At 37.9% G+C, this 21,528-nt stretch overlaps 1 long non-coding RNA gene across 1 annotated transcript; it reads left to right on the top strand.

The window, feature by feature from the left end:
• The first annotated feature begins 1,075 nt into the window (after nt 1-1,075).
• Nucleotides 1,076-18,334, top strand: LOC109148727. The gene is made up of 3 exons (XR_002048852.1): nt 1,076-1,193; nt 5,814-5,819; nt 18,321-18,334. It is a non-coding gene; the product is annotated as an uncharacterized LOC109148727 (long non-coding RNA).
• Nucleotides 18,335-21,528: the final 3,194 nt, after the last annotated feature.

Below are 21,528 nucleotides of genomic sequence, written 5' to 3'. Positions count from 1 at the left end.
GATGAAGATGAAAAAAAAAAAAAAAAAAGCGAAGACCACAAGGAAGAAGATGAAGATCGTGAAGAACAATTGTTGAGAAAAAAAATGATGGAGATAAAGATGAGAGAAATAGCGGTGATAAAGAAAAAGACAATTTTACCCCTACTATAAAGATCAAAATATTTGTTCCGGTGAAAAACGGACGGACAGTTAACCGGAAGGACCATTTATGCTAAGAAAATGAAAGTCGTGGACCATTTATGCAAGTCTTAAAAGTAGTGGATCAACATTACTAGTGACACAATACTTGTGGGACCAAAAGTGTAAAAAACTCGTATTTAGAAATTATGAATCTACAGTATAGAGTTTATGAATCTACAATATAAAAATGAATATAGACCCGCGTGCACCATGCATGGTGTACACGGTTGCACAACATAACAATCCGGGATTTGATTACCCCCTTTTTTAGAAAACTCATTTCCTAATAAAATAATGGTTTCATTCCATTTTTTCCCTTCCTAATTGGTAATTTGATTTTTAAGTTTGGATTAATACTTTTAGATTTTTGTTTTTATTTATTTATTTTTGTTCATATTGATGCTTTGGGTGTGTTTATATTAGAATAAATTATCTTGATTTTTTGTTCTTGTATTTTTAAACTCTTTATTCTTTTTTTTTTTTGGTGTAAACCACACCCAGTTCGCTCCGAGAGGCACAGAAGCAGGCCCAAAGGGAATCGTCACTTGTGGGAATCAAACCCGAACCACACCCAGTTCGCTCCAAGAGGCACAGAAGCTGGCCCAAAGGGAATCGTCACTTGTGGGAATCAAACCCAGGTTATCCCAAAATTCTTCCACCCTGTTCGCTCCGAGAGGCACAGAAGCTGGCCCAAAGGGAATCGTCACCCGGTTCGCACAAAAGCTGGCCCAAAAGGAACTGTCACTTATGAGAATCAAACCCGGGTTATCCCAAAATTCTCCCCCACAAAGGGAACTCAGTTGCCACTTGAGCTACCTTGTTAGGTTTAAAACTTTTTATTCTCATTATAAGATCATACATAACCAAACAGCAATATTGGTAATCATCAAATTCCACCCTACTACCAAACATGCAAAATACTTTCTCCAAAACCCGTTACCATTACCAAGTATTTAATTCTCATTTCAATTCTGATTTCCATGTGCGAACAAAACACACCCTTAATCTTTTCAGTGATTATATTCAAACATATGTACCTGCTAATGTAACTGTGACAAGTTCAACTCGCCCATTCTGAGCATGTGTATGTCGACATGACTATCTGTGTGAATAATCCCAACCCTGTCCTATTAAATATTGGAATAAGGTTCAAATTGGCCACTGAACGTAACCTGAAAATGCAATTAGGCCACTGAACGAAAAAAAAGTGCAATTAGGTCACTGAACACTCCAAAAATGTGCAATTTCACCTGATAGCAGGTTACCCTCAATTTTAGCAGGTTATCTGCTTACGTGGCAGCTGCGTTGGCATTTTTAATAAATTTTAAATAATTTTTAATAAATTTTAATAATAAATTTTTATTTAAAAAAAATTAAAAAAAATAAAAACGACTTTATTTTATTTTTTACTTAATTTTTTTTCAATTTTTTTATAAAATTTATTATTAAAATTAATTATTAAAAATTATTTAAAAATTATTAAAAATGCCAACTCAGCTGCCACGTAAGCAAGTAACCTGCTAAAATTGATGGTAACCTGCTATCCGGTGAAATTGCATACGTTTGGAGAGTTCAGTGACCTAATTGCACGTTTTTGGAGTGTTCAGTGGCCTAATTGCACTTTCTTTTTCGTTCAGTGGCCTAATTGCATTTTTAGGTTACGTTCAGTGGCCAATTTGAACCTTATTCCTTAAATATTTAAATACAATATACAATTACAACACGATATTATAAGACATCATCGAAATTTTCTTCATGTGTGCACGACGTAGTGAGTTCCCCGCTCATGTTCTCATTAGAAAGAATTATTTACTCAAAATTTTAAATACAAAGTTTGTATACAAACTTACACTTATGTGACTTAATAACTTTTAAATATTTATTGGTTAGATACTTAGATGTAAATTGGTGGATTTCATTAACAGTTAATCAAATAAAATCATTTGTATATGTCTAAAATTATACACAAAAAATTGTGTGCATCTAACATTTTTCTTATAATAGTTTTATCGATATTTTTATGAACCGCTTTAGTTAACTTCATAACTAAGACGACGTATTAAATAATAGCTTATGATAGTGTTAAACTTATTTATTAAAATAAATATGACAATAAATTAGAAATTTGATTTATTTTCATCGACACTTTCATGTAAAATCTTTAAGGGAAAATCAACGATTTGGTCCCTCAATTGTTAGCGAAATATCAATGTAGTCCCTTAATCGCGAAATCATCGATTTAGTCGCTGGAAATAACTGTTTTTAGTTGATTTGGCCCCTCCGACCATAGCCCGTTGAAAATCCGGCGATAGCTCCGATTTGGCATGGGTAATATAGTGATTTCGCATTTTGGTCTTCGTCTTATTGCCCTATTTAATTGCTTTAGTCTTCTTCTTCTTCAACTAAACTCCTCGAAGACACCTAATTAAACAGAGAGCAGATTTGAAGAGATTGAAGACTCCAAACAGAGAGCAGATTTGTACCGAATTACATAGTGTTTAATTTCGAAGAAACTCCGATTGCTTTCATGTCGTGCATGATATGAGCACTCACGATAGTATACTCCAATGGATTGAACATTGGGTGGCGGTGGAACAATTTCCAGCGGCGGTTAAGTCGCCGGAGATCGCAAAATCAGCGACAGCGTCAAGGAGGTTTCCAAAAGCTTCGATTGATGATCAGATGGGGGATTTGTTGTCAGATTCTGTCCGCTTTCTAGAAATCGCGCCTCAATGTTACGCAAATTCCAGATCTGAGAGCGATCGAGTAGATTTGTTGCGAAGGAGAAATCTGGAGGCAGAGGAGGGTCGAGGTAAGCCAACGGTGGGGTTTTCAGAAGCATAATGGGAGAAGATGGCAACAATTGATGAGAGGCTCACCTTAATCGGCCGTTTTGCGATAAACGAATTAATTGAGATTAAAACAATCCTATAATTAGTTTGGGTGAAGTAGCAGATAAAAGAAGAGAAGAAGAAGTAGAAGAATAATTTCCAAATCCAACGCACTCCGGCGAGGCGACGGCGGCATCCCGGAATGGCCGGTTCTTATCTCAGATATGTGGTTTTTGTATGCCCTGTTTAATTATTGATTATTGGATGTACAGATTTGTATTAGCAGTCTTGTTTTTGGTTCCTGATCTAAAATTTCAGAGTAGTCAGCTTGGGGATAGTAATATATATATTGGACTGTATATTTGTTTTTGCTACTATGCTCAAACAAATTCTTGCAAAAAATTCCTAGAAAATCATTGAAATATGATTCTCTGGACTCTTTGATGAGTGTAGTTCAACACCAGGTATTAAGAAGAAGACTAAAGACAAGAAAAGACCAAAATACCCATGGCAAATCGGAGTTCTCGCCAGCTGAACGACGGAATACGGCCGGAGGGACTAAATCAACTAAAAACAGTTATTTCCAGGGACTAAATCGATGAATAAGCAATTGAGGGACTACATTAATATTTCGCTAATAATTAAGGGACCAAATCGTTGATTTTCTCAATCTTTAATTATATATTTGTGGGGCATGCATCCAAATGACTATAAAGTGATAAATTAACCTTTAGTATTGCTGATAGTTAACCTTATAATTTGATAGTTACTATGTCAATAGGCTATAATAACTAACTTGGATTAGGCTATTGTGCCCCCATCATATTGTCATCTTGAATGTATAACTAAATGTAGGGTGCGTGAGTTTTGTGCTTAAGGTGCGTGAGATTTGTGCTTAAGGTGCATGAGTTTTGTGTTTAAGGTGTGTGAATTTGTGTTCTTAAGATGTTTTATTTGTGTGCTTAATGTGCATGTATTGTGTACTTAAAGTGCATCAGTTTAATGCTTAATGTGCGCCCACTCGTACAACCGCACGGGAAGCGCTCCCGTACATAATCCCTTCCCTATTAATGTGAATTATTTATTATAAGTATCGCATTGAGCGAAAAATGATAAAGGCCCTGTTTGGTAAAAAATTGGACTATAGGCCAATTTTGGCTTATTTGACCACTATTAATTGTTTAATTTAGTTAAAATATCAATATAAATGTTTGGTTAATTAGCTTTTTGCAACTCCAAAATGTTAAAATTAAAAAAGTTACTCCAAACAACTTTTTCAATTAGCTTTTTGAGAAAAGAAATTATACCAAACAGCTATCACTAACAGCTAATTTACCAAACACTTTTCTACAATCAGCTAATATTATCAACTATTTATACCATCTAATTAACACAATCAGCTAATAGCTACTAGCTATCAGCTAACAACCATTTTACCAAACAGGGCCAAAGTCTCTCTCTTTATTTATTTATTCTTTTTTTTTTTCCTTTTTTTGTGTCACGCATTTCCCAGACAGAAGCATGCTGGCCTTATTCTCACGAGTGTCCAATTGACAAGTATAACCTCATAATAGCTACTGCTAAATAATGTTCAATTGTTGGCACTAAGCTAAAAACAGAATTATTACGAAGCATAATCGTTAATTCTATTTACTAATTTATGAGAGTTTAACATGCATGTGAAGTGTTGGATATATCGTTGGTAAAATCCAATAATAATCTTATCAAAAAAATTATTATTTTATGGAAGAATCGTGAAGGAAAGAGTGAAGAGGTATGGTTCGGATTTGGTGTAGGTTGTTAGCACGAGTCGAACGAATTACTCTTTTCATAAAATCTTATTGGCTACCTCCCACAAGTGCTAGGAGCGTTGTAGCCTAAGTTTCCCAGGATAAAATGTGCTACGGTTCAACGTTTGAGCACCCAAACTTTGAACCCGGCGAACAAGAGCAAGACTTCGAACACAGTTAGGCTAAGAAAGGTGTTAGGAATATAGCGGAAAAATGCGGAAGCGAAGAATCGAAAATTAAGAATTATAGAAGTTAAATAATTGGGAAAATATATAAATGAAGAAAATTATATAAATGACAAATGAACCTAATATAAAATGGAAAAATATAGAAATATATATATATATATATATATATATATATATTATTTCTCAAGAATAAAGACAACAAATATATATATGTCTACGTGAGAGGTAATAAAAGAAGGAAGATAATGAATTCAAATTGATGCATGATTACAAAGGAATTCTAGCCTATTTATACATTTCAAGAAGATAAAAATGCGGCAAGTAGATGAGCTAAAAGTGGAGAAACGTGTAGGAACGTAGAAATGCATGCGAAACCAACGGAGTACGTGAATGATAGATGCATGGATTTTGAGCCACAAAGTTATTTTTCTAACAATCTCCACCTTTGATCAAATCCACTGTGGGAATTAGCAACTGGAACAACAGACTGAACTCAAGCGCTGCTTGAATTGAACTTAGCAATAGGAAGAGCCTCAGAATAGCAAGATGGATCACCATCAACTTCCTATGCAACTGAAAGACCATAAGCAACCATGTTGGTTTCATCATCACTAGCATACCTAGCAGGTTTTTTAATTGTCCTCCTAGGACGATCCATAGCAATGGAATACTCTCGTTGTGGCTCAACGAGAGGTGCGGTGCTAGTAGATGCATCACCTTTAGTATTACCATTAGCTGTAGTAACACTATCAATAGGCCTGATCTCAAACTCTACCTTCTCACCAGTACTCTGCGTCTCACCAGTACTGGGAGTTTTTCAGAAGAAAGTAGTGCATTTTCGTCAAAAGTGATATCTCGACTCAGAATGATTTTCTGAGAATCAGGAGACCATAGACGATACCCTTTTGATTCAGAAGCATAACCAAGGAAAATGCATTTGACAGCTCTCGGGTTTAATTTACCTGACCAAACTTCCTCTGGAATTTTGAAATCAAGAGATGAATGTGGAGATCTATTTACCAAATAGCAAGCAGTAGAAACGGCCTCGACCCAAAAGTCACGCCGCTTCCATAACCCAGCATTAGAGAGCATACAACGAGCTCTTTCCAATAGAGTCCTGTTCAAACGTTCGGCAACACCATTTTGCTGGGGTTTACCAGGCAAGGTCTTATGCCTGGCGATTCCATTCGCCGCACAAAAGCCATTGAAATCTGACTCACAGAACTCCAAGCCATTGTCTGTCCTGAGCTTCTTGACTTTTTTACCTGTCTGAGTCTCAACAAGTATTTTCCACTTCTTGAAAATAAAAAATGCCTGATTTTTGTGTTTCAGGAAATAGACCCAGACTTTACGAGAAAAGTCATCAATAATAGACATAAAATATCTACAGCCTCCCATAGACTGGAATTTAGTTGGTCCCCATAAATCGGAATGTATATATTCCAATACATCTTTGGTACGGTGTGTAGCAGTAGAGAAACTAACCCTCTTTTGTTTCCCAAAAACACAATGCTCACAAAATTGTAATTTACCCGTACGTGAACCACCAAGGAGGCCTTTCTTGTTCAGGAGATGCAAACCTTTTCTCACTCAAATGCCCCAGACGCATATGCCATAACTGAGTGAGATCCGCATCAGACATCGATGAGGATACCGCTACTGAACCTGTCACAGTACTGCCATGCAAGACGTACAAGCTTCCAGAACGAGAAGCTTTCATGAGAACAAGAGAGCCTTTTATGACTTTTAGAACTCCACCTTCAGCTCTGTACTTGCACCCCAGAGATTCCAAGGTGCCCAAGGATATCAGATTGCATTTCCAATCAGGAATATACCGAACATTGGTAAGAGTCCTGATAATATTATCATGAGTTTTAATCTGAACACTTCCAATTCCACTAACCTTGCATTGGGTATCATTACCCAGCAAGACAACATCACCATCAACCGGTTCCAGGGAGACGAACCAGTCTTTGTGAGGACACACGTGGAATGTACAACCAGAGTCCAGAATCCACTCGGTTTCGCTCCGTTTGCAACCGGAGCTGACAGATAACATAACATCGCTTTCTAAATCACTTTCAACAACACTAGCTTCAACGGACTTCTTTTCTCTATCTTGCTTGTTTTTCAGCTTGAAGCATTCAGTCACATCATGACCCTGCTTCTTGCAGTACTTACAGGATTTGTTGGACTTTCGTCCTTTGGACTTGGATCTAGAATTTTTATTGCTACTCTCTGTTTCAAGTGAACGACCCCTTACGGTCAAGCCTTCACCTTTGTCCTCAGACTTAATTTCAAAGTCAAACTTTTCTTTTGATAATAGGTTTGACTTAACACTGTCGAAAGTAAGGGTATCACTACTATTACCATACAGCATAATTTCTTTGAAATGCTTGTATGATTTAGGGAGAGAGACAAGCAATAAAACAGCGCGATCCTCATCTTCAATTATGACATCAATATTTTCCAAATCCAATAAAATAGAATTGAATTCATCCAAGTGAGATTTAATAGAAGTACCTTCCGTCATACGGATTGTGTACAGACGCTCCTTCAGGTGCAGCGTGCTCGCCAGAGTTTTGTCCATGTAAAGCATATCCGGCCAGCTTGGACCATAAATCTGACGCAGTCGTCTCACTTACTACCTCACGTAGAACCTCTTTAGATAGGCACAAAAGAATGGTTGAACGTGCCTTGTCATCCAAATCTTCCCAAGCTTCATCTGTCATTGTAGCCGGTTTCTTCTTCTTCCCAGCTAGCACTTTCTTCAAACCGTTCTGGGTTAGAACGGCTTCCATCTGAACCTTCCAGATAGAAAAGCTAATTTTCCCGTCGAACTTCTCGATATCGAACTTTGTAACAGTCGACATCTTTGAAAATAATTCTCAAATAAACCGCTTTGATACCACTTGTTAGGAATATAGCAGAAAAATGCGGAAACGAAGAATCGAAAATTGAGAATTATAGAAGTTAAATAATTGGGAAAATATATAAATGAAGAAAATTATATAAATGACAAATGAACCTAATATAAAATGGAAAAATATAGAAATATATATATATTATTTCTCAAGAATAAAGACAACAAATATATATATGTCTACGTGAGAGGTAATTAAAGAAGGAAGATAATGAATTCAAATTGATGCATGATTACAAAGGAATTCTAGCCTATTTATACATTTCAATAAGATAAAAATGCGGCAAGTAGATGAGCTAAAAGTGGAGAAACATGTAGGAACGTAAAAATGCATGCGAAACCAACGGAGTACGTGAATGATAGATGCATGGATTTTGAGCCACAAAGTTATTTTTCTAACAAAAGGAGTAGAAGCAGAGATTTTGGAGCTAGAAAACTATGGTTTCTTGTTATTGTAAATTTTGCTGCTCTTACCCCTTCTTATATAGGGTTGAAGGAGTTCAATAGCTTCATTATGACATTTAAAATTGGTATTAAAACCAATTGTCTAATACCTGAAACAGTCTGTCCATTACCAGAGATTTAAATCCGAAATTAAAAATTGAAATTAATTCTATAACAGACGAATTTATAATCTCACAAACGGTTTGGGCCATCAAGTCGCGAGTTCAAGGTTGAATCAAACCTTTTCAGTCTCATTTTGGAATTTGATTTGCACCTTCTGTACGCGAGAGAGAGCCCCTATGCTATACAATTCAATAAGCCTAAAAAAAGCTCATGTATGAATAGTGGTGCAAATCACTACCAAACCAATGTCGGACAAAAGCTACTCCCAAGCTTTTTCCTTTCACTTTTTCAACTCAAATGGGTCTACTTTGAGAATCAATATCTCATTCACCCATTATCCGTTTTTTCAACTCAAATGGGTCTATATGTTCCTTGTTCCTGTTCGCTAGTCGGGTCAGGGTCAGATGTCTGTTGGCTGTTGGGTTTCTTCTTCTCTTTGGATGTACGGTTAGGGAACGAAAAGACAAATCAGAGGTTCTGTATCGTGTCTTAGACACAGCCTTAAAAACATTCACGACCATGGATTGAGTCGTATGCTTTCGACCGGCAAAACAGAACGAACACGGGCAATTTGTATTATGTAAGCAGAGGGAAAGAAAATCAACAAAAGCTGTTCGAAACTGAAGAAGGAATTTCGAAGCAGTAGTTGCTGTCTCTGTTGCATTTTCTAACCTGCTGACATCCCTTATTTATACTACAAAGCAGCATAAAATTAGCATCAAACCACCTCTTATTACCCTACAAAGTAGCGCTAGAAACATGTAACAAGACTAACTCTGTACACTCCCTCATGGAGTGGTGCAGACAAGGTCATTACAAGATCCACGAAAATAGGGTAAGAAAAAGGAGATTTAGAGCAAAACGTTGACCCCATCCCACCCCACGCCGAGCCGGGCGGGTCGGGCGGCGGCGGCGGGGCACGCGTGGTCTACCTGTTTTTCCTTCTCATAACACTTCAAAGTAGATGAAAAGCCTTGGAGTATATAAGCAAGGAAATAAGAGGCTAAACTTCCAATGTGGGACAACTTGGATAGGCAAAAGGAAGCCTTTTCCCTTTAAATGCTCCAACAATCCCCCACCATTAAAGGGATTTAGGTTGATGCTGTCATTGCCTGACAACGATCAAAACAAATTTTCATGCCAGTGTATAAAACTTGAATTGTCATATAGTGACATTAAGTACATCTCTAAACGGGAGTGAATTTGATCTTGAACTCATCGAATAGACAAAGTTTGAACTTAACGCACTTAATTTGCTTTGGTCGCCTTGAAATATGTGAGGTCATACTCTTGACCCTGAGATATCCCCTGTTAGGTCTATTCTAGGATAGACCTTCAACTCTGTCAAGTCTACCTCAACGCAGACCACCATGACTGGCTACAGAGTATCCATGGGTCCCAAACCCATTTCCCTTGATGTATCAAGGACGGCCTTTCTGTTTAGGCCCTTTGTGAAAGGATCAGCAATATTCCTTTCAGATCTCACAAAGACCATTGTGATTACCCCATTTAGTATTAACTGCCGAACAGACTCATGTCTGACTCCTATGTGTCTTCGTTTCCCATTGTAGACACTGTTTTGCGCAACACAGATGGCAGTCTGGGAATCACAATGTATGGGAACGGCAGGTGCAGGGCACCCCCACAATGGCACGTCTGCCAATAAATTTCTCAGCCATTCGGCTTCCTGACTTGCTAGATCTAGTGCTATGAACTCTGACTCCATAGTTGATCTGGCTATACAGGATTGTTTGGTCGACTTCCATGATATTGCAGCTCCACACATAGTGAACATGTATCCACTAGTTGAGCTTACGTCATCAGCGTCATTCACCTAGTTGGCATCACAGAACCCCTCGAGCACAGCTGGGTGTCCTTTATAGTTAAGGCCCCAGTCCATCGTGCCTCTTAAGTACCGAAGTACCCTTCTCAGTGCATCCCAATGTGAGATACCAGGGTTGTGAGTATACCGACTGAGTTTATTCACAGCAAATGCAAGATCTGGTCTAGTATAGTTCATCAAGAACATTAGACTCCCAATGATCTTTGCATATTCTTCTTGAGACACACCGGCATCTATGTTCTTTGATAATTTGACGCTTGGATCATATGGGGTTTTAGCTGGAGTTACATCATAACTCTCAAACCTCTTCAGGAGTTTCTCCGTGTAATGACTTTGTTTAGAATGTGGTTAGCTGTTAGAACAGCTTCTCCCCACAATGAATCAGAGGCACCTGAACTGATTAGCATGGCGTTGATCATCTCTTTGAGAGTTCTATTCTTTCTTTCTGCTATGCCGTTTTGTTGGGGTGTGTAGGGTGCAGTTACTTCGTGTATAATGCCAGAAGATTCACACAAATCTTTCAAAAAGGTTGATTCATATTCTCCTCCTCTATCGGATCTAAGCCTTTTGATCCTTTTATCCAACTGATTTTCTACTTCATTTTTAAAAGCAACAAATTTTTGTTCGGCTTCACTTTTTGTTCTCAACAAATATAATTTTGTATAACGAGAAAAGTCATCAATAAAGGTTATATAATAACGCTTACCACCTCGACTTTCAGTGGTTTTAAAATCTGCTAAGTCAGAGTGCACCAATTCTAGTAATGATGAAGAACGATTCTTTACAGATGAAAATGATGTTCTAGCAAATTTTGCCTCAGCGCATATTTCACATTGTTCACATGCATCATTAGACAGGTTTGGTAACATGTTCACATTCTTTAATCTATTTAAGCATTTTGTACCAACATGTCCTAATCTAGCATGCCAAACATTAACTGATACAGAAATATAAGCAAAAGGAGCATTCTTATTATCACGAGCAATTAGAGGCGAACCAGTTACATCAGAGGCATCGTTAATTATTGAAACATCTAGCACAAAAAGACCTCCACGAAAGTATCCCTTCCCAATGAATTTCTCACAACGAGTCATAACCAGACGGTCAGACTCAAACACCATTTTGATTCCAGCCTTATTTGGAAGGCCTCCGGAGATCAAATTTCTTCGAAGGGAAGGGACATAAAGCACATTTTGTAGCAATAAATGTTTTCCAGAACAAAGCAGTAATTCTACTTTTCCTCTACCACTTACCTCGGAAACACTGGAGTTTCCCATGAAGACTTGTTCTCCACCAGTGATAGGTTCAAAAGTTTTGAATGCAGCTTTGTTGTTGCAGAAATGTCGTGAAGCTTCAGTATCCACAACCCATTCGTCTGGATTTTCCACCATGTTGGCCTCAGTTACTTCTGCGGCCTCCGTCAGGTTAGCCTGGTTCTTTGGCCTCTCGTTGTTTGGTTTCTGACCATTCTGACTCGTAGACCCTTTGCGGTGATAGCACTGGGCAGCACGGTGGCCTCGTTTTCCACATACATAGCATTCACCACTATTGTTCCCTTTTTTCTGAATTTTTCCACCCTTGCCTCGAGTGGTATTGTTATTCTTATAATTCTTCTTTTGGTTTTTGGAATTGTCACCAGGTTTTGATTTCTCAAAGCCAGAGTTAGTTTCAACAATATTAACTTTAACATTGTCAGTAAGAGAAACAGACCTTTGAACCAGGCGGTTTTCTTCCTCAATGTTCACGCTATTGATTAGCTGTTGCAGTGTGTAGCTCCTTCGATCATGTTTCATTTTATTCTTGAAGTCCACCCAGTAGTCGGGCAGTTTGTCAATCAAAGAGTCACATAGGACCACTTCATTAACTATCCCACCTTCTGCTTTCATGTCACCGACTAAATTTTCAAACTCGTGGACCTGATCGATTACAGGCTTGGTTTCCACCATTTTAAAGTGTAACCAACGACCCACAGCATATTTGCGTCTCCCCACATCATCAGCCCCATATTTCTCAATCATTAAATCCCAAATTGCCTTTGCAGATTTATATTCAGAAAACATATCAAACGACGGGTCACTTACACGTTGAAGAATGGTTGTCCGGGCAGTCTTGTTATCTTTTTCATATTTGATGCGAGCTGCCTCGGCTGCAGATGTGTCTTGAACTGATGATGACTTCGGGTCCGTGGGAGCATCTTCAGTAGTTGTACCATCTGTAGACTTCGGGTCTGTTGCAGCAGTTGAAGCCGTGGTCTGTAGTGTAAGTTGCGTAGCAGGCACATTGAACTTCGCAGGGTCTGCAAAAAGGACATAGTCCACATCCTTTGATTCCAGAAGCATGATTAATTTTGCAGCCCATCTTTTGTAGTTCAAACCACCAGTGAGTGGTTGAATAGGAGCAATGTCAGAAGCAGTGTTTGTTGCTGACATTTTCGACTCAAATTTGAATATGAATGTTTTTAACTGTTGGCTGTTGGGTTTCTTCTTCTCTTTGGATGTACGGTTAGGCAGTGTCTAAGACACGATACAGAACCTCTGATTTGTCTTTTCGTTCCCTAACCGTACATCCAAAGAGAAGAAGAAACCCAACAGCCAACAATGTCCGCGTCAAAGTAAGCTAGTCAAAGTTTGAGCCTATATAAAGGTCATTCACACCACAAGCAAAGGGGCCCTTTCCTCTCTTCTCTACTCTCTCTCTCTCTCTCTCTCTCTCTCTCTCTCTCTCTCTCTCTCTCTCTAACATCCTCTTTACAAGATGAAGTAAGAAAGGCTTTCGAGTGAAATTCTCGATCTTCTCTCTACCATTTACATACACTTTCATACGTTCGTAGAGTTCATACATGTCTTATACACATCCTATCCATTTAATAAAAGATCAAGAACGTACGATTTGTTCTTTCAGAATGCATGATATAATAATGAATGGTTACGTTGCTGACAAAGTGAAGATGGGCTAAAAGTGTCTATGTTCGAGAAATAAGTTTAGAAGTACCCTTAATTAGAAGACATGAGTTAAAAGTACTCTTAAGAAAAAACTCAACTAATAATGGATATTTATAGCGAATTATATTAATTGTTTTGATCGACAGGTAATATTAATAGTTTATGGAAGGGTTTTTAGTAAATTAGATGTGTACTATAAGCTAGAAATGAATCTATTATTTTATTTAGGGAAAATGATCAAGTAGACCATTCAACTTTAGTCAAAAGTGCAATTAGGCCATTGAACTTTAAAACAGTGTAATTAAACTCTCGAATTTGTCATTTTGGGACGTCTAAACCCAGTAGCCAGTTATTCAGCTGGAATAACCGGTCATTTAAGATTCTGGCGAATAAAAATTCTGACAATAATAATTTTTTTAAAAAAAAAATCAGGTGGCCGGAGAAGACGACTGGCCGGTCGTCTCTTCTTTGGTGGAGAAGGCAACCAGATTTGTTCGCCTTCTTCATTGGAGAGGATGACCAGATCTGGTCATCTTCTCCATTGGAGAAGACGACCAGCAGTCGCCTTCTCCATTGAAGATGGAGACAAGATCTGGTCGTCGTCCCCAATAGAGAAAGCAACCAAATATGGTCACCTTCTCCATTGGAGAAGGCGATGTCGTCTTCTCCGGTACATCGCCTTCTCCGGTGAAAATTGTGAGACCCCAAAATATTTCCTACAAAATCCCTATTTTATCAAATTTTAAATAAAACTATTTGTGCAATTTTAGTCCTATAATGATTTTGTCAAGCATAGATAAAATATTTTAAACCTTCTATTCCAAATGATTTAGTATAAAACACTTATATAAATATTTATTGTTTTAAAAGCCTCATCTAAGAGGAATATTTATTTATTAAAAACTTAACTCAAAAGTCTATCTAAGACGAACCTGTGAATCTGATAGCCAAAGTTTTGAGTCAAACTTGATTTCAAAATGATCCTAACTCATTTCTACATTTACTATGTTATATTTTTATTCAAACTTAACCCAACTTTTGACCTGAAATTATAACTCGAGATTTAAACCCAAATTCCCCAAAATACCCCCTCCTAGCCGTTCTAGACCTAGGGCTTTGTGCCCTAGGTATAAATATGTTATTATTCCATTGTTTGCCTCCCAATCCTTCCACACTCCATCTTCTTCTTCATTTCTTCTCTCAAAGAAAACATTAAGGTTGGAAGATGGATTGTGTGTTCTGATGCTTATTTGCTAATTGATGGTTATTGAATCCCGTTTCTTGCCTTTAATTGTTAATCATGTGCTTGCCTGTTTATTATGCCTTGTAATCGTAGGACACATGATTAGTGGTATTCGTGATATCGTTCCGTTATTATATTCTGTGTCCTGATTCTGATTTGAAAGCTAGTGTTGCTTAAGGCTATATATGTATTCCAGTTTCAAAATGATTTTCTATACTTATATTTATTACACTCAACGCGTGGGAGTGGGTTACTCATCATTATTCGCTGACGGTTACTATACCATATGTTTTACAGGTGCAGAGCATTAGCTATGGAGTGCGCTAGTCAGACTCGTGGGCTTAGCATAGTTAGTCCTAGCTGTAGTAATTGGCCTGCGTGCCGTGAATTGTATTCGACTATTGACTTATGGATTTCAGATGTTTTGGATAGTCTTAGCCTGTGCATCTAGGTTCTCAAACCTAGGTGTGACATAACACCCCGACTCATACGGATAGTTTATGCTCTGATTGGCACCCAAAGATGGTCTGCCCGCCGGGCAGTCGCTGGAATGGTTGGCCGCCGCCGGCGGGTGGTCCTCCACCCGCCACCCACCCGCTAGAAAGTTGATGTGCGTCGTGATGTTTTTCCCCGTTTGTTGTTTCCCCGTGTCCCGTTGTACCCCGTTTGTCGTGTGTGAATCTCGTTTGATGTTTTTAGTACCGTTCTAGGAATTTATGTGTAGTACGTGTCATTATTGTTATGTCTTGATTGTTATTGATTGATTATGTGTTGATTGATTGAATGATGATGAGTATCGTGGTCATTGCGCAATGACCGGTGTGACTAATGATGATAATGATGATGAGATTGTGATTGGTGGAAAAGAATTGTTGGCGGTTGGCACAACGAGTGCCCGGTCATTGTACTAAAGGTACAGGCCTAGCGGTTACTGTGCTAAAGGCACAAACCCACCTTCGACTTGCTTGCCGTTGAGCATGGGTCAGGTTATAAGTGTTGCGGTGCCATGTCGGGGCTATATGCGCTGACCCCTTGGTATTGGTACTAGAGGTACGGATCATGCGAATGGCACTTCGGCGCTATCTTGATATGTTGGTGGTTTATAGGTGGTTTGTTGGTGGGGGCATGTAGTTGCCCAGAGGAATAAGGGAGGCGATATAAGGGTGGTCTGGAGGTACATGTTGGAACTGATATAAGGATGGAGGGAAGCCATAAGGTTGGAACTTGGTATAAGGTTGGAAGATGAATTGTGTGCCTCGATGTTTACCTGCTAATTGATTGTCTTTGAATTCCATTGTTGTCTCTATTTGTTATTTATGAGCTTATCTGTCTATTATGTCTTTTATTGCGTTCTTAGGATGCATGCTAGTCTTTATGATCATTCTATAGTGTCAAGTCTATTGTTATGTATTGATTCTTGATCTTGGTTTAAAGCTAGAGTTGCTTAGGATATATACATATTCCAGTTTCAAAATGATTTCCTTATATCTACCTATATTGTACTTAACGCGTTGGAGTGGGTTACCAGCATTATTCGCTGACAGTTGTTACACCGCATGTTTTTCAGGTACTGACCAGTAGCTTCGGAGTGCGCTAGACAGACCCGCAGATTTAGCATTAGTTAGTTCTAGTCATAGTTGCTATGGCATGTGTGCCTGGAATTGTATTTGAATATTAATTGTGGATTATGCTTAGATTAGTTAGTTGTAGCCTGTGCATCTAAATTCTCAAACCTAGGTGTGGCATAGCACCCCGACTCTTATGATTAGTTTATGCCCTATTTGGATGATTAATAATAGATTTACCTTTATTCCGTAAGCTTTAAAAGTTTTAAAAATTAAGTGTGTTACAGGAGTCCACAACCCATATCTTCTGTGACTGCCAGTTCGCGGTGGATTGCTGGGACATTGCCAAAGCTCACGGAGGAGTGGAGCCAGCTACCTTCACGCCGATCAGTTCGTCGATTAAATCAAACTGTCAAAGCAAAGTCTATATGAGCGATGGTAACCCTTGGAATATCTCATTCGTTTACATCGTTTGGCTATTGTGGAAGGCTAGAAATGGGCTCATATTCAGACGCAAGTCAAAGACCCTAGGGCATATCGTCAAAATGGCGGGGTCTTTAGCCAGCGAAGCAAAAATCCTCATCCTCAAACATGGGGGTGCTTCGTATGGCTACTGTAATTCGGTCAGTTGCCCCCCCCCCCCCCCCCCCAATCGGGCTTTTTGAAACTCAACGCAGACTGGGCTAGGAAATCCAACACGGGTTTAGCAAGTGTTGGGGGCATTATTCGAGATGAGTGTGGTCGATGGGTTAAAGGTTTTGCTGTCAAGATCGAGTTAACATACAGCTTCTCAGCAAAGTTGTGGGGCCTATCTAAGGGAGGGTTTACGACTCTGTCTGAGGGAAGGGTTCTATAGGGTTTGGGCGGAATTGGATGCAACAGCCGTTGTGGCCATCATGAACAAGAGAGATCAAAGTGAGGAGACGGTGGTGGCGTTAGTAAAAGATTGCATCGACATCATCAATTGTTTTCATAAGTTTAAGATTTTCCACATCGAAATGGAGGGGAACCAATGTGCTGACTGGCTTGCGAATTTCGGCCAGGATATGGATTGGGGAACACTAATCTTGGATTTGGCACCGGCGGGTCTAACTAGCCTCCTTGAAGCTGACGCTCGAAGTACTCCAACTGCGAGAAGAAGATAATGCCTCGTGAGGGCTTCAGATGTACCAAAAAAAAATTGTAAACTTTCAAGTTTTTAATATTTATAAAAGAGTTAATACTCAATTTAGTCATTGATTATAGTGATTTTTTCCAATTTAGTCCTAAATGACTTTTTGTGCTTAATTAGGTCATCGACTTTGATGCTGGTCTTATCCAATTGAGTATTCTAATAAGATAGTTTTTTAATTTCACATCTATTAATACTCAATTTAGTCATAGACTATATAGTAGTTTTACCCAAGTTAGCCTTTGACTATATAGTGATTTTACCCAATTTTGCCTCAATTATAGTGGGTTTTCTCCATTTACTCCTTGATTCTAACAACTGAGGACTAAATCGAGAAAAACCACTATAGTCGAGGACTAAATTGGATATTAACTCATTTATAAAACTAACCCGTCTTTTTTCACTTATTTTCTAACAAGTGGCAACCCACACTTTTTGATCTGGGAGCATGTTTTCATTGAAACCTAACCCTCTATATATATATATATATATATATATATGAGTATCATGGAAACATGACACTATATATATGAATGACGAGATAAACTCGTAATCACTATCTAAGCAATCGTTATACTCTGCACCACGGCGCGCACAGCACTGTGCGTCTCGCGCCTCCCAAAACGATGTCGTTTTGGGAGGCGCAGAAGGGAGTCTGCGTGATTATGTGTATTTGTTTATATCATTATGTGTATTTGTTCATACAATTATGTGTATTTTTTTATACAGTTATGTGTATTTATTTATACAATTATGTGTATTTTTTTATACAATTATGTAAAACGACGTCATTTTGCATCAGGGTGCACAATATAAATTGTCCTATCTAAGGTTGTGCATTGAGTTAATCTCGTTCATGTATAATAGTTCGCAAATACAACGAGCTTGATCTTTGACATGCAATTGACTCTGATACCAAATTGAAACATGTGTTCCATCTCAACTAAAAGTCTAAACTAATAGTTGAACTATATACATTTATGTTTATATTATATGCACAACACGGGAAAAGATTATCAACGCTTACTAGAAGGAAAATTGAAACTGACCTAATGGGTTTGCTTGTTAATAACCTAGCATTATTAATTTGTAGATCAGGTTCGAGATTTGATTTTTTGTAATCATGTCACTTTAATTACATAATTAATGGATTGACAAATTTAGTTAGTGTATATTGAGGAGCGTTAAACATGTATTTTCAAGGGCGTGATCGATCTCAAGGTGCCAAAAAGTTTCAAAGTTTAAATGACGCATATTAAGAAGTTGGAATACAAAGAATGGCATTAATTATGGAGAGAATAAAGTGAGGATTTGAGGCTTAGTCTTAAAGATAGGGAATAAATTAAACCAGTTGAGTTGACTATTCTAAATTCTAATCCCCATACCCCATTCCCCGCACTATCCATTTTCATTTAAGCTAAGGCGCCGTTTTCGTTAGCGCGATTCAAGGACCATAGTATCGCCAATTGCGCCATTCATTCTCAACTCTAAAATTTCAACGCTAGGTCTTACAAAAAGGAAAAAAGAAATTAGTTAATTCTCAATATAGTCTTTGACTATAGTGATTTTACTCGATTTAGTTTTATAAAATTTTTTGTACTTAATTTAATCTCCGAATTTGATAATTTTACACAATTTAATCATATGTTAGCAATTTTGTTTGTTGACTATTAAAAGTATGGTCAATATGGTAATTTCCCCTCCCTCCTCTTTTTGGTCATATTACCCCCCTCTCCATAATTCTCTCTTCCTCTTCTTATCGCTGGTAAAATCTCCAATTCCCTTCCTTATGTTCTCAAGCCCTAGAAATCCGAATCTTGTTAACATTATGAGCTGGTATTTTTCTATTTTGAACCTTGTTAATGGGGGACTCCACCTTCTTCACAATTTCACCAGTTCACAAAAATTCTGAAAATTTGTAAAACGCAGCACCAAAACTGAAGTTGTAATACAAACAATCTGTAACGCAGTTTGAGCAAACAACTCTAATCTGCGAGACACTTCTCAATTTGAGAACTTGTCTAAATCCACTAAAAGCTCAATATTTAAAGTACACTGTTTGGAACCTGAGATTACACAATAGAATGATCTTTCCTACCAAACTATTGAAACCTAAACACATGTACTACTTTCTAGGGGAATTTAGTATCTTATTCTCAAAGACTCTCGTACCTCACAAGATTAATGTTGAATGCTTGAGATCTACAATAAAGGACATCCCCTATTTATAGTAGCTATTCCTAACAGATTCGTGAATAACAAACGATTCCTAATCAAAATAGAACTAGAAAATCTTCAACAACAAATCCCCTTAGAACTAGTATTCTTCAATAACTATTCCTCTTAGTACTAATATTCCTTTATAGAACTGGAATTCTTTTTGCACATAACTTTGACAAAATACTTTGAGTCAATAAATTCTTCAAATTCGAACTCAAATTGTATGCCTGTTAATGATGTGTCGAGAATGGAAATCTCCCCATGTGTCTGTCTCCCTCGAAAGCTATTCCTATTAAATTAGCTAAGCATGAAAATCTCCCCTGTAATTAACTAAACATTGGCTAATGGATAAGTGGTCCCCCTTTGTAATTAGCTTAACATCTTTAGTTAAATTGGCTAAGCAGGAGAATGTAGTTGTGGAAAATGGCTGCTAACCGGAGTGTAATCTGACTAACAAGAACAAAGGGAAAATTATCATGTTATCCTGGCTTTTAACAGCCAACAAATAGAATTATTAACAGAGGACTAAATTGTGTAAAATCATCAGAATTGGACTAAATTAAGTATAAAAAGTTACTTAGGCCTAAATCAAGTGAAATTACTATAGTCGAGGACTATAATGTGTATTAACTATAAGTATAAAAATATTTCTGTTTACTTGATAAACATAAAGTAATAAGTTTAACTATTAGCTGAAGCGATCTATTGATTTTCTTAGTTTGAGTCAGTCAGTTATAGACAACTTTAGTTCATTTATCTCCTTGTAGTCCTTGGTCAGCTAAGGTCACAAGATTAGATTTATTCAATGCATATTGTCGAATAGTGGTTACGAGTTTCCATCATCTTCCATAATAATAATAATAATAATAATAATAATAATAATAATAATAATAATATGTGTTAATGGTGGTGGTGTAGTGTGGTGGTGATGGTGGTGTGGTTGTAGTGGTGGTGACGGTAGTGTTGTGGTGGTGTTGGTGTTAGTGACAGTGCTGGTGGTGGTGATGGTAGTGTTGGTAGTGGTGTTGGTGTGGTGATGGCAGTGGTGGTGTTAGTGTTGGTAGTATTGGTGGTGGTGTGATAGTGGTGATGGTGGTAGTGGTGGTGTGGTAGTCGTGGTGGTGGTGGTGGTTGTGGTTGCGTTGTGGTGTGGTGGTGGTTGTGGTTGCGTTGTGGTGTGGTGGTGTCACTGCTGGAAATTATGCAATTTCCGACCACCTGAAAGTGATCTTAAATCAAATCGAAAGGAAAAAGTGGTCGAAAATAGCAACAAAGGTTTTTCTGGATACCAAAAGTGGTCGGAACAAGACTTTCATCGACTTGACTTAAGAATTAAGATCACTTTCAGGTGGTCGGAAATTCCATAACTTCCAGCACTGTGTGGTGGTGTGGTGGTGGTGGTGGTGGTGGTGTTGGTGGTGGTGGTGATGGTGGTTGTGGTAGTGGTGCTGCCGGTAGTGATGTTGTGGTTGTGTTGTGGTGTGGTGGTGTTGGTGGTAATAATAATAATCTAGAAATAATCTTAAAAATAAGATAAATGGAAAAATAAAGTATCCATAAAATGTCTTCCTGAAAAAAAAAAAAAAAAAAAAAAAAACTAGGAAGACATTTTCCGCCCAAATTGAGCATTTTTTCATTGAGAAGATTTTCCTTTTGACTTCATTTTTTTTTTTTTTTGAGTATCTAAACACTAAAAAATTCAGAAAATAACTCCTGAAAGTCATTTTTCGAGTTTCCAAGCTGACCCTAAATTCATTGTTGCAATCATGCCAAACAAATTTGTTTGGTTTGAAAATAACAGTACCATTTTTCAAAGTGAAATCAAGTGCCTTAATACAAGGAGGCTTTTTGCACTGTTTGTTCGGTATAACAACAAAACACAAAGGGAAAAACATGGAAACCTAAAAGTGGGCGCATCATTTGTCTGGTATTTCAGTTTCCTCTCTTTAACTTGGTTTAGGTAAAAAAGCACAATTAAGCCAAGCATCTAAATTTGAGCTCCTTTCCTTTGGCCATTCATGGTGGCTTTTTGAACAACTTGGTCGGGTGCAACACCAACAATGGG

The sequence above is a fragment of the Ipomoea nil genome, unplaced genomic scaffold (assembly GCF_001879475.1).
Source record: "Ipomoea nil cultivar Tokyo-kokei standard unplaced genomic scaffold, Asagao_1.1 scaffold2144, whole genome shotgun sequence".
NCBI classification, from domain to species: Eukaryota; Viridiplantae; Streptophyta; class Magnoliopsida; order Solanales; family Convolvulaceae; genus Ipomoea; species Ipomoea nil.
Note: the sequence above shows the minus strand (reverse complement) of the source record. Positions and strands in the feature narration are given on the sequence as shown.